General features: G+C 38.2%; 1 protein-coding gene and 1 long non-coding RNA gene across 2 annotated transcripts in view; one reads left to right on the plus strand and one right to left on the minus strand.

Moving 5' to 3' along the window:
• Window positions 1–13666, plus strand: part of LOC114808671 (exocyst complex component 2-like) — a 164093-nt gene that overhangs the window by 50942 nt on the left and 99485 nt on the right. The gene's annotated exons all lie outside the window — the stretch shown is intronic.
• On the minus strand, window positions 1748–2470 carry LOC120638181. The gene is made up of 2 exons (XR_005659695.1): window positions 2298–2470; window positions 1748–2010 (listed from the first exon to the last, which is right to left on the minus strand). It is a non-coding gene; the product is annotated as an uncharacterized LOC120638181 (long non-coding RNA).

A 13666-nucleotide genomic window follows, 5' to 3' on the forward strand; every position in this document is an offset into this window, starting at 1 on the left:
TCCAGTACCTCTGGAAATACAATATGAAGTTATTTTACATGTTTTACTCTATAATCAGACATGCCACTGAACTACTGTTTAATCTCCTTGTGAATGAGGAGTTGTAATATGATTATAAGTCTCTGCCTCAGGCTGTAGAAGTGAAAGCTTGTTTTGCGGATTCTGGTAGTGGTTTCATCAACATTGGAAGAAACTTTCCAATCTAGGGTGGGCTGTCGCCTTCTTTTCTTCTTAAAGCGCCTTGAATCAAGTGAACGCCTTCTGAACACCAGTGAGCTCCTTTTGAACTTCTCTCTCCATTAGGCTTTCCTTCTTCCATCAGGTTTTTAAGTTTATCCACTTTACTGATAATTGATACAAGGTTTTTGATTCCAAAGTTGTAACTGGTGATGGGAGATACCGTAATTTCTTCTAAAGCTGTTTTGGCATCTTGTAATGATGCATTGGATTATTGACATTCTGTGAGACCCTGTCAGGGCAATGATCAGTTAGTCAGTGGTATTTATTGAGTGTTTACTGTGTAAAGAGCACTAGACTAAGCGCCTGGGAGGGTACAATACAACATTGTAACAGTACCGTCAGAGTACCAAAAAGTGTGTAATATGAATTTACTTTGCCACTTGTTTCCTTGTGACCTTGGGCAACTTACTTAACTTCTCTGTGCCTCAGTTCCTTCATCTGCAAGGTGGGGATTAAGACAGTGAGCCCCTTGGGGACAGGAACCATGTCCAAACTGATTACCTTTTTTCTATCCCAGCTCTGAGAACAGGTGCTTGGCACGTAGTAAGCACTTAAATACCATTAAAAAGACAGTTAGTAAACACATTCCTTACCCGCAGTGAGGTTACTGTCAACAACTTTCTGTCCAAACCATATGGTGCATCCATGTTATAGGAGAACTGACCGTATTTATAATCACACACAAAACGGTTGCTATAGAAACCCATTTTTTGAAGGTAATGTGAAGCTAATTGCTTCAGTCTGCATAGAATAAGCCCGAAAATTAAGCATCAACTAAACGTTTGAAGGGATTGCACCAAACAGCCATGGTTGACATTTTTGGAGTTCCCTACCACCCATCTCCCATCACCCTATGGACCATGACCTCAGCAATTTTACCAACTAAGAGGCTGCACTTCGGATTCCCTCCCACACGCCCCCACCTCCTCACAGTTGTGCATATTGCCCCACTGCTTCCTTGTTAGCAAGGGCAGACTGGATGAGCTGGGGAACTTGAAGAGCATAGAGCTTCCGGCACCCTTGCACTGTGCCTCCTAGGTCAATTTAGTAGATGAAACAAGCACACCAGATCTCAGCAAAAAATACCATCTCCATTTCCACGGATGCTTTCAGCCCTCTCATTTGCTATTAGCAAGCACCGGCTGGCTACTAAGACCATTAATATTAATGTTTTAAAGACACAGGGAGAAACCTGACCTTTTTTCATCCTGCCATTTTGTTTGCCCTATGCAGACATGGCCATAAGGCCTTTTCAACATTACCGCTTAATACCCTTACTTGCCCTCCAACACTGGAAAAGAAATGGGAAGAACTGTTCTAAACAAACATTCAGTTAGAATAATGGTTGAGATTACAATTGTTCTAATGAAATGAGAAACATTTTCTTTAATGTATAAAACAGATTTTAAACAGTAAAGGGTATTTAGCTTAAGTAGAGTTAGTCATTATACATAAGCCTATGAAATCTAATTAGCCTAAAGAAATTAGAAATGCCTTCAGAAGGAGGTTTGGAGGGAAAATGTAAATTGTATTTACTTTTGTGGTCTTTAGAAAGTGGTTCTTAAGCAAAACCAGTGATAGATTTTCAGAGACAGCAAATCTCGATTAAAAGCTGCCCCTTTCCAAGGAAGATTCTTTTGTATGTGAAGCATTTGGCAGCAGCAGTAGGTCTTTGCTTGATATTCTCATGGACACTGCATTAGATCTTTCTCTTGTTTTCCATTTTTAACAGGATAATATACACTGGTCTTAGTAGTTGTGCTTTTCATACTGTAAAACAGTGTAATCGAGAATTGAAGATTAGCATTGCACTGTAATCACACTTTAACATCTATCACTAAATATTCCTTACCACTCCTCAGGTGACAGAGAACACAAATCAAATTTTTATATTCTGATTTAAAATACAAGCAGAGAATTGAACTTACATTTACCTAATTAAAAAAAACACCTTTCAAAGGAAAGCCTAAATATTGATGAGAGGCAATTATCGACCACTGTACTCTTCAACAGCTAAACTTGGAAAGGTTCGCATAACTTGTTTGCTCTTAAATTACCTTAGTTTCAAAGCAGACCAGGGCTCCGAATTGCTACGCATTGAAATTTTTACCACCCTATAAGAAGTGTCATTCACCTTTTAAAATCCCTATGAATAAAGTCCAAAATTAGACTACAGCCTAAGCTTTTCCTGCCAGGAAAGGCCTTTGGTTAACCCCCTACTGGCAGTTCTAAATAGGATTGTTAAAGGTGACCTTCAAAGGTGTTTTTTTCCTTTGTTCTGAAAATGAATTCAGCATCACAATATGTATTTGAGATACCTATGACCAGAAGATGGAAGGAAGGAGCATAAGAGTGTTCACATAAGAATTATTCTAAATTCTTTTTTTTCCTCTCCCAAGAATCCCTGCAACTGATACTGTTTTTAACTAGATTTCCCAATAGGCATCATCCAGAGAAGTGTTTGTTCGATACAGAGGAATGTGTCTTGTTTGTTATTATATTGTACTCTCCCAAGCGCTTAGTACAGTGTTTTGCATCAAGAAAGCCCTCAATAAATACATTTGACTTATAGAGGAGGTATATATTCTAAACTAAATTGTCATGCAATTAAAGAAAAACTACTTAACCTGTTGGGTATCTCTGATTGTGAGAATTTAGAGGCTAATATGACATACCTAATTAATATATTCTGAGACAGCAAAGTGGAGTAGAATGAATTTTTGCCCAATAAACTTAAAGAAATCCTGTGCTGAATGTTTCTCCTTCTGCAATTTAGGCTTATTCTAGGTAGAATGAGACCGATAGGTTGTGAAAAGGAAAGTAAAACCTTTGAAGGACACCAAAGGGCCTGGAATGGCAAAAGACTGTATTTCTAAATGATGTGCAACTTTATGGTAGTGTCATAACAGTACCAAAAAGTGTATAATATGAATTTATATAGCATGCCTTGTTTTATTGCATTCTTTTTCCTAGTAGAAGATTTTCCATGCTATCAAATCTCCATAGCCATCAGTTATTAATGTGTCTTATTCCTTGGGAATTGGGGGAGAACAGGGGATATTACTGTATTTTTTTAAAAAACTGAAAATAATATCAAGCTGCTTCACACAAGTAAGTAGCTTGGAATTCTGACAATGCTATAAAGCAATGCCTATGCCTCAATTTTATGGTTTTATAATATTTGGTTAGAGCCCAACTTTAGTGGGGCAAGTTGAACAAAGTTTCTGAAGCAAATTTAAACTGATGAACTAATAAAAAAGTAATTCTACCTGAAGCTTTAAACTATAAATTTGACACCTTATGATAGCAAAAGAACAATCTTATTTTGCTCTTTTGCTTTCTGAAATAGAAGTATCATACTGCTAAAAATATACAGTGATTAAGATACTTGGTATGATTTGGTTGGACTTTTTGTGTTATATGAAAGAAGAGAAATCACTCAATCTTTAAGAAAAAGTAAAAGTGATCTTTTTGAAGAGTGCCTCAGATTGCATTTAAGTGAGCACTTATGTGAGATTTCAGAATTATGTATATGCTACTTAATGAAAAATCTTGTCAAATTTTGTTGATGGTGTGGGGAAATATTTAACTGGCTTGTATAGTAGTCATAGAGCAGCATGGGAAGCAGCGTGGCTCAGTGGAAAGAGCCTGGGCTTCAGAGTCAGAGGTCATGAGTTAGACTCCTGGCTCTGCCACTTGTCAGCTGTGTGACTGTGGGCAAGTCACTTAACTTCTCTGTGTGTCAGTTACCTCATCTGTAAAATGGGGATTAACTGTGCGCCTCATGTGGGACAACCTGATTTCCCTGTATCTACCCCAGCACTTAGAACAGTGCTCTGCACATAGTAAGTGCTTAACAAATACCAACATTATTATTACTATAAATTAAGGCAACACATTTTTCCCTTCCCTTTTGCTGATATTTTGATTTTAAATCTTGCCTTCATTCTTAAGACTCTTCTTTCTTAATCAATCGGTCAGTAGTTTTTGAGTGCTTACTATGTGCAGAGAACTGTACTAAATGCTTGAGAGAGTACAGTAAAACAGAATTAGCAGACACCTTCCCTGCCCATAACAAGCTTACAGTTCACAGGGAAGGTCATTAAAATCATTTTCTCAGATTAGTAGTAATAATAAATAATAATAATGTTGGTATTTGTTAAGCGCTTACTATGTGCCGAGCACTGTTCTAAGCGCTGGGGTAGACATAGGGGAATTAGGTTGTCCCACGTGGGGCTCACAGTCTTAATCCCCATTTTACAGATGAGGGAACTGAGGCACAGAGAAGTTAAGTGACTTGCCCACAGTCACACAGCCGACAAGTGGCAGAGCTGGGATTCGAACTCATGAGCCCTGACTCCAAAGCCCATGCTCTTTCCACTGAGCCACGCTGCTTCTCCAGTGTGGCTGGAGATCATTGCTGCAAAATGGAGATCCCTGTATTCTTCATCATCCCCCAATGAACTATCGCTGCCATTTGCAAACTGCCCAGGCCAGTTCTAAAGGCAGAGCTTAGCCCTTGGAAAGTAAGGGAGTTCTAGGGTTGCTCTTCAAACTGACAAGGGAGAGAGCACAATCTGGGCTGAGACGTCTTTGACCCCAGGAGATTCCAGTGTTTTACGGACACTTTTGTGGCAGCCATTGGACTTTATTTTAAAAAAAACAAAACTATTTTCCACTGTACATCCACTTTGGGCATAAAGTCCCTCCGTTTGTGACTTTTTATAAGATGTCGCAGTCAGATGCTCCAAGACAGCCACTTCATTCATTCAGTCTTATTTATTGAGCACTTACTGTGTGCAGAGCACTGTACTAAGCCCTTGGAAAGTACAGTTTGACAAAAGATAGAAACAATCCCTACCCAACAACAGGCTCACTTCCATTACCTCTTTTCAGAAAGCAGCTGGAATGGCTCAGATGTAAATTTTGCCAATTTAATGTGCAGTCAGCTCACCCAGTCACTGGATTGGATATATAATTCAGGTATTTATTAAGAACATTTTTGTACTGTAATGTAGTGGATAATAAAGAACGAACCCCTTTTTCAGTAAAAGAAGGGCCCATTTACTCTCTTATTGGAATGCTTCCTGCAGTAGGAGCTCAACTAGTCAGTAACTTGATTGACTTCTGTGGCTTTTGGCATTTGCATTAACAGTGAGCTGCAAACAGTTGTTTTATACAGTAGAAAAACATTGCATGCTTCAACTTCATAGCTGTATATCATCCCAGAATTCTGTTCACCTTGTAGTGATGAATGTTCTGTCTATCTTTGTTAGATCAGTCAGGCAAGCAAGATACATGTCAGAAGGGCCTGTTCAATTTGTTATCTTACCAGCTGGCTCTCTTCTCTTACCTCGGCTTACTGTACATCTGGAAGAAGACTTCTGGCAGCAGCTGGGAGCCATTTCACATCTAAACCACATACCCTAACTTTGTTTAAAAAAGAATGACAGTGAATGTCAGTCCTACAAGTATTAATTAGTAAATATTAATTCACTAAGTTGTAAATAATATTATTTTATGTCCCCCTCTAAATTGTAAGGTCATTATGGGCAGGGGATTTGTCTGCTAATTCTGATGTACTCTCCCAAGCCCAAATACAGTGCTCTGCACATAGTAAGCACTCAAAAATATGATTGATCAATAGTTAAATTAACATAAGCTATTATGAACGTAGACCACAAACCTAACCAAAGCGTAAAATTAATGTGGCTTCAATCACATCTACATTTTGGAAGGTGTTTTTTAGCATTCTTTGTTTCAGAAAACAAGCAATATTTGAAAGTTATTTGGAGTCTAATTGACTTTACTTTTTAATTCAGAAATCATGTTGAATCATTCTTTCTAAATCCACAGGTCAGAAAATATTGTCCAGAACCTGTTGAAGGGCATCTACATTCTCTAAAAGTTAAAGCGCAATTAACACCAGCCCACAAAGCGTAACTCTTTTCATTGCGATAGAGTGGTTTCCTTTAAATTAAGGAAATGTCCCAACTGCTGTACCCTATTATCATTTTCAAAGAGAGTCCTGAGATCAAACAAAGCAGCATTTTTATCTGTTGACACAGGTTTAGTTTTAGGAGAATTTGTAATAATGTCTTTTTTTTTTCCCTCCCCCTTCAGCATTGAAATTCTTATATGTGGTGGGCTTAAAAGGAATCCCATCCTGCCTGTGTCAGTGCCGGCCCCAGGCACTGCGTGTTTGGTCAACAAGCAACAGTGGGTGGTAGGACTGTAGCACAGGACAAGGGCCCGCTGAGCGCAGGAAAAAATGTTCAAAGGTGTTTAAGGGTGGTAAGGAAGTCTGCCGCCCTTCACAGAGACCGGAGGCTATAGCTCAGTGTTCCCTCTCACTGCTGAGACTGTGAGAAAACTTGTTCTAAGTGACATAAAGGATGAGAAAATGTGGTAAACTTATTCACCTGGTTTCGCATCTGCATACTACAACAAATATCGATTTTACCCTTTGCATTGTGTAGTCTGTAATATAATTACCAGCTGATATCTCAACATAGAATAGGGACTCTTAAAGTTGAAAAGACTTACATGATCTCTCAAGGCAGTATGAGATAGGTTCAGTAAATTTGATTTGCAGGATTTTCTTGGAGTTGTTGTCAGTGTATGAAACTTTATCGAGGAATCTGGTTCTAAATTTCAACAATCAAGTTTCCTAACTTTTTGGAAAGATCCCTTCCATATCCACAGATAAATATTAAGGTTTCTATCTTCCACCAGGATAGACTGTGCAAAACGTGTTGTGGAATTATTAAATTTTTAGTTTATCTTGATTAAAGAAAGCATGGGCTTTCATTACTAGATCAGTTTGTCAACTGAAACCTTTTTTTCTCCCTTTGGAAACACATTTTAAGATTTCTAAAAAGCCACCTTATTCATCTAAATTTGTTTATAATTCCTTAAATTTCTCTTAAATAGAGGTAAGGACGAACACCTGAATATATCTAAGCAACTGCATATGAACAGAAGACAGTTCCATTTGAGGGCACAACCTGTATACCGTATAAAAATGACTTTGGCTGAAAGGAAAAGAGTTTTTCATTACAGAGCACAGACCATTTAGCTTTAATAAAATAATGAACATCTTTTGGGAAGTTTACTTTTCCTCCAAAAATACACCCCTATCTGATAGGTGCATATGCTTTATTTTGAGGAATTAAAATATTGTTCTAAGGTTTTTATGTATGGAATAGACCTGCCAGGAAATGTAATTATGTATTCTTTGAGATTGGTATCTGTTACATTCCCCTCTTATAGCTGTTGTGTTCTTTCCACCCTCTGGGCAGGTCCCCAGCCTACCCAAAGGGAGACTCTATTTGTTCGTTTCTTGTTTTCTATTGGAAGCTCATATCTGCCCCAATCTTAATCAAGAAGAGATCTCTTTGGATAATTAAATTACTGTCAAACACAACTTTATAGCCTGAACCCTAGAATCACTTTTTATTTAAATTAACTAAATTTAATTTAGTTTTAAATTAAAACTAAAAATAAAGAATAATTTATGTATTATATAAATATAATATTTATATCTACTTATAGCAGCCAGTTATCCTAGGATGAAGAGAAGCAAATCTGTAATCAGGATGCAGTTTGCAATAACCCTTTCAATATGGTAATTTCTTCTCATTTCTTGATTTTTAAAAACTTTTTTTTCCAAGCTAAAACTTTACACATTCAAAGGTGGATTTTTTAGGAATGTATTTTTGGAATTAAACCAAATAATGTTTTTTGCAAGACAAATATGGGGGCAAAATCAAGAGAAATCAACCCAAGCTTAAAAATGTAGTTGAATAAAAATTGAATTAAATAAACTTTCCCCATTCCTCCAAAAGAAATTTCCAAACACAGGGGGAGCATATCTGTTAGAACTGGCAAAATTGATGCTGTGAATTAAGGCATGATACCATGGTTTAAAGCATTTTAAGGTAAATCAGTTGTGTAGATAAAACAGGTTGGGAACCAATGGCTCTGAAGCTAGATCAAGCTATTCATGATATCCCATATAATAACGTTGGTATTTGTTAAGCGCTTACTAGGTGCCAAGCACTGTTCTAAGCATGGGGGTTTCGTGTTGTCCCACATGGGGCTCACAGTCTTCATCCCCATTTTACAGATGAGGTCACTGAAGCACAGAGAAGTTAAGTGACTTGCCCACAGTCACACAGCTGACAAGTGCAGAGCCGGGATTCGAACCCATGACCTCTGACTCCCATGCTCTTTCCACTGAGCCACGCTGCTTCCCATATGACTCTCAAGCACAGGGGCCTGCTCTATGGACAGTTTTGCCACTATGAGGTGTTGCCCTCCGCCTCCCTCAGAACTCTCTGGGCAGGAAGTAACTTGCCTCTCCTGCCCCTGAGAGTCAGAAAGAGGCTGCGGGGATGCTTAAGATGGTAGCTTCTCGCTTTGGTTCACGCCTCTTGCCTGGGGAACATTAGGGTCTCCACTGTCCTCCCCAGCTGACAGGCTAAGCTAAGTCTGCTCTATTTCTCCTCTTACTTCTCCTCCCCACCCCCAGAACCCTCCGAAGCAGGAGCAATGCCAAAGTGGGCCAGCCAAGCCAGGGTAGGACCGTGAGAAGCAGCATGGACTAGTCGATGGACCATGGACCTGGGAGTCAAAAGGACCTGGGTTCTAATCCCACTCTGCCACTGGTCTGCTCTGTGACCTTGAGCAAGTCACTTCACTTGTCTGTGCCTCAGTTACTTAATTGTGAAATCTGATAATGGGGTTCATTATCTTAATCCCCAAGTGAGACGTGATCAGTGTCTAACTTGATCAGTTTATATCTACCCCAGTGCTCGGGACAATGTCTGGAACAAAGTAAGTGCTTAACAAACACCATTAAAACAATGCCCATGCCTCCATCACAGGTGCTGTGTTGCATGCAGAGATAGCAACAGTGGTCAGCTTTATGATCAATTGTATTTATTGAGCGCTCACTGTGTGCAGAGCACTGTATTAAGTTCTTGGTAAAGTACAGCCCAATGATATGAAGAATACAGTACGGCGATATTACAGACATACTCCCTGCCCCCAGTGAGCTTACAGTCTAGGGTAATAGTATAAAGTGCTTACTGTTTACAGATCACCATACTTAGTGCTGAAAGAGACTACTCAGATGAGAATTAAACGTGGTCTCTGTACCTGGGTGGGCTGCGAATCTAAGCATTGGCAAGAAGAAACCCCTAGCCAAACGTCACCCACTCACACAAGCCAGGTTCAGCGTGGCAGCGGCAAAATAGTCGGAGGAGAGGAGTGAGATATAACAGCAGCCACAGAATTTTGCTACTCAGGTTCCTATCCTCACCCCTTTCTAAAAGAATCAGCAATATATTTGAAATATATTTCCCTCTGTCTGTCTGGTTGTCTCGCTCTTTCATTCCTTTCTGTCCTTTCCATCATCCCCCTTTTCTCTTCTCTTTCCCTCTCTTCTATTTTCAGTGTGTGATTTTTCTCTCTGCATCTCAACTCCTTAAAGGTTGTGTTTTATTTGGCTCTTGGGAAGAAAAATGTTGCAGACCCCCATTCTACAATATTATTCATTTTACGAATTAAAAGAAAGTACCAAAATTTGAATTTCATGGGAATGTGCATCATGCTATCCATTAAAAATCTATTCTAAGCATAATGTAAATGATATTTTTGTGTTACTATTTCTGATAGAACTTTAAATGTTGCATATGTTTGCAACAGGCATTCACTTGCAATGGGGGAGAGTGCAGATATTTATCTGCCTTTATATGCAACAGAGGTTATAAGGTTTATATTTAAAGAAATGTTCAGGATTTCAATCATTTAGAAGTATTCTTTTGTAGTATCTAGAAAATGTTAGGTTACTGAATTTAGTAAAATACCTCTTTTTTTATTGTTTCCTATGTTATTTTATTCTAGGTCAAATATTTTCCTGATGAAGTATTTTACTCCTAATTCAGGATTTCTTTTGAATTAGAGTCTAATTCTGTGTTTGGAATATAATTTGGAGCAAGATGAGATAACTAAAATTTAAAAAAATATTTGAGAAACAGTTAAATTTAGAGCACCAAAATATCTGTACCTATGCTTGTTCAAATCCAAAGGCCGTTTTGGGGGCCTTCAAATTATTTTAAAAAAAGGAGCTCTCTGTTTCTAAAATGTACTTAAGTATTTTTTTCATTCCCAGTGTGTTAGAAACTTCAGTTTAGTGTTCTCCCTAAAAACAATTCATTGTTGCTCTCCATGGGTATGTTACCCTTTTTTGAACCAGAGAAAAAGAATTAAATAGAGAAATAAAAATATGTTTTAAATTGACTCCCATAATTTAGTTTGCAGGATTTATGTATTAGTATGTGGTGTTAAAGCGCTATCTTCTGGTCAGTTGAGAACAAGGTAGGTCTTTCAAATGTATTCCAGATGTATATTAGTCCTGAGGGCATATATGCTGTCGTAGTTCCCCATTGCTATGTTATACTGTTGGTAATATGAGACAGCCAATTAAGAAATTAGTTCATGTTAACTTCCCTTTCTCCTGGTATCACCGAAACTGATGATGTGTTTTTTAATGGTATGAGAGCATGCTTTACACTACTTCTGTTATTAGATGGAAAAACAAATCTCTTTTAAAAAGTGCTATAAGATTTTGGAATTTACAAGTTTATGGGATTAGTTTAAAAGCATATTTCAACTGGGATACTGTAAAATAATCGTGTTTGTTTAATCTTATCCTTTAAAGAGACGTCATCATCCATAGAGAACTGCAACCGTTTTTGACGGCATGAAGGGGTCAGTGGTTTGTTTCTTAAAGAAAAAAAAAGTTCCTCTGAACTTATTAACCAGCCAGTGCTATTTATTGAGCATTTACTGCATGCAAAAGACTGTACTAAGCGCATGGGAGAGTACAATACATCAGAATTAGGAAACTCATTTCCTGCCCAAATTAAAAATGCTAAATATGTATTCTTGCATTGAATCTTTTCTAAATAGATTTGAATTGGAAAATGTAGTGTCAGTTAAATCCTGGACACCTTTTACAAATTGATTCTAATTAATATTATTTGACTAAATGCTAGAAATAGACAATGAAGAAATTTGTGAATATCAAACCTGTCCACAGACTTACTAGTGTAAATTTAAACTGAAATCTTCAGCTATCATCACGATGCTTGACATTCTCTTCAAATTCCATAGTATATCCAGGGTAAATGAAAGGAAAATTAAACAACATATTAAGCAAATTCCCATCATAGGCATACTTTCCCATACTTTTTAGAGGATAGATTTAATAGGATCCATTGGTTTTAACTGATCTCTTGAACAGTACTAGGAAACCTACATAAAGAATATATTGAGAAGGTGCACCCCTGCTATTACACAATCAACTGTAGGCATCTAATGGGAGAGAAAAGAGGTGAGTGAAAATATAGAGTAGATTTTGGGGATTCAGAAGTTGCCACAGAACCTAAAATCGCATATATACATAATGATAAGCATCTGAAGAGCAGGCTTTCCACATCATCATTCAATTGGTGGTATTTATTGAACACTTACTGTGTTTATTATACTAAGTGCTTGGGAGAGCACAAGTCAATGGAGTTGAGACATCTTCCCTGCCCTCAACGAACTTATGTCATGTGCATGTTGCTATGTGCCAGGCTAGTCAACGTTGCTACTATCACAGTTGTCCAAGGCTGTACCATACTATCTAAAGGTTTGCCCTGTTGAGCTTTGAAAATATTTCTTCTACTCTCCTGACTGTTCACTAAACAGCTGCTATTGGAGTATCCTGTTTTCATCATTCGCTTCAGGGGACCAACTGTGCTCAAGAGAGAAGCAGCATGACATAGTGGATAAAGCACAGGCCTGGAAATCAGAAGGTCATGGGTTCTAATCCCCGCTCTGCCACCTGTCTGCTGTGTGACCTTGGGCAAGTCACTTCACTTCTCTGTCCCTCCAATGCCTCATCTGTAAAATGGGGATTGAGACTGTGAACCCCACTTGGGTACAGAGACTTTGTCCAACCCAATTTGTTGTATCCACCCCAGTGCTTAGTACAGTCCCTGGCACATAGTAAGTGCTTAACCAATATCATTGTTATTATTAGTATGATTATTATTATTATCTTGTTGTCTTGTGATCCAGTCGGGTTGTTTGCTATGGATATTAGCGCTGCTCTAGAAATAGATCTTACATGTATGGTGAATTCACTTTCAGTCTTATAAAAGACTTGTTAAAATTGCTGTACAGATTTTCATTTTGGTTTTAATTGTAACGGCAAGCTAAAAGCACATGCTAGTGGCCTACCAAAGACTTCTTCTGATTTTCTGGATTCATTTTCTAAGTAGCAGAATTAAGTAGCAGCTTTAAATCCTGTGCGGTCAATGGAGGTTTTTGGTTGGCTAGGCTTGCCGGAAGCAATTTGGTGCATATCCATGGTCATCTTGAAAGCATTTGAAAATGATTGACAGAATTAAGGTCTGACTTAAGAATTAAGAATTAAGTTGACTACCCCGGTCCATATATCTGTGATGATCCATATAATTGGCACTTATCCTAAAAAGCAGTCTTAGCTAATATCTTATGTGACTGATTCTAGAAAACAGGAATGAAAAGGAGCTCCTATATGACTGATTTGTGGAGTTCCAATGGTAAATTTAATCCTTTGATTTAGAAGCTTTCATGTGACTTATTCAAGGTTTTTCACTGATACATTCATTCAGTCATATTTCTTGAGTGCTTACTGTGTGCAGAGCAGAGCGCAATTAATTGATGCTCTTTGCCTGTGAGTTAGAGGAGTTTACCAGTGTTAGTTAAGGACCCCAGTTAGTTAAGGACCCCACATGACTCCATCCTCTATTCATTGTCCTCAAGCGATTTGGGAAGCAAGTGGAATCCATGGGGCTTTGTTTTTGTTTTTATTTTTTATGGTATTTTTTAAGCACTTAATATGTGCCAGCCACTGTTCTAACCACTGGGGTAGATACAAGATTATTGGGTTGGACAGAGTTCATGCCCGACATGTAGTTCACAATCTTATTCCCCATTTTTCAGACGAGGCAACTGAGGTACCGAGAAGTTAAATGACTTGTCCAAGGTCATACAGCAGACAAGTGGCAGAGTGAGGGTTAGAAACCAGGTCCTTCTGACTCCCAGGCCCATGTTCTATCCACTAGGCCATGCTGCTTCTCCAATAATTCTTCCAATAATCTTAGAAATATTTGGTATGACTCTAACAATGAAACTTTTTAGGAATGCTTTGCTACTGAAAAAATGAAACCTGTTCCTATGGGAAAATTATATGATGATGGTAATTGTGATATGCATTGAGCGATCACTAAGTATTAAGCACTGAGGTTTATACAACAGAAGCAGATTGGACGCGGTCTGGGACCCACATGGTGCTCATGGTCTGAGCAAAGGAGAACAGGTATTTTAT

Source organism: Ornithorhynchus anatinus, chromosome Y2 (assembly GCF_004115215.2).
Source record: "Ornithorhynchus anatinus isolate Pmale09 chromosome Y2, mOrnAna1.pri.v4, whole genome shotgun sequence".
Taxonomy (NCBI): domain Eukaryota; kingdom Metazoa; phylum Chordata; class Mammalia; order Monotremata; family Ornithorhynchidae; genus Ornithorhynchus; species Ornithorhynchus anatinus.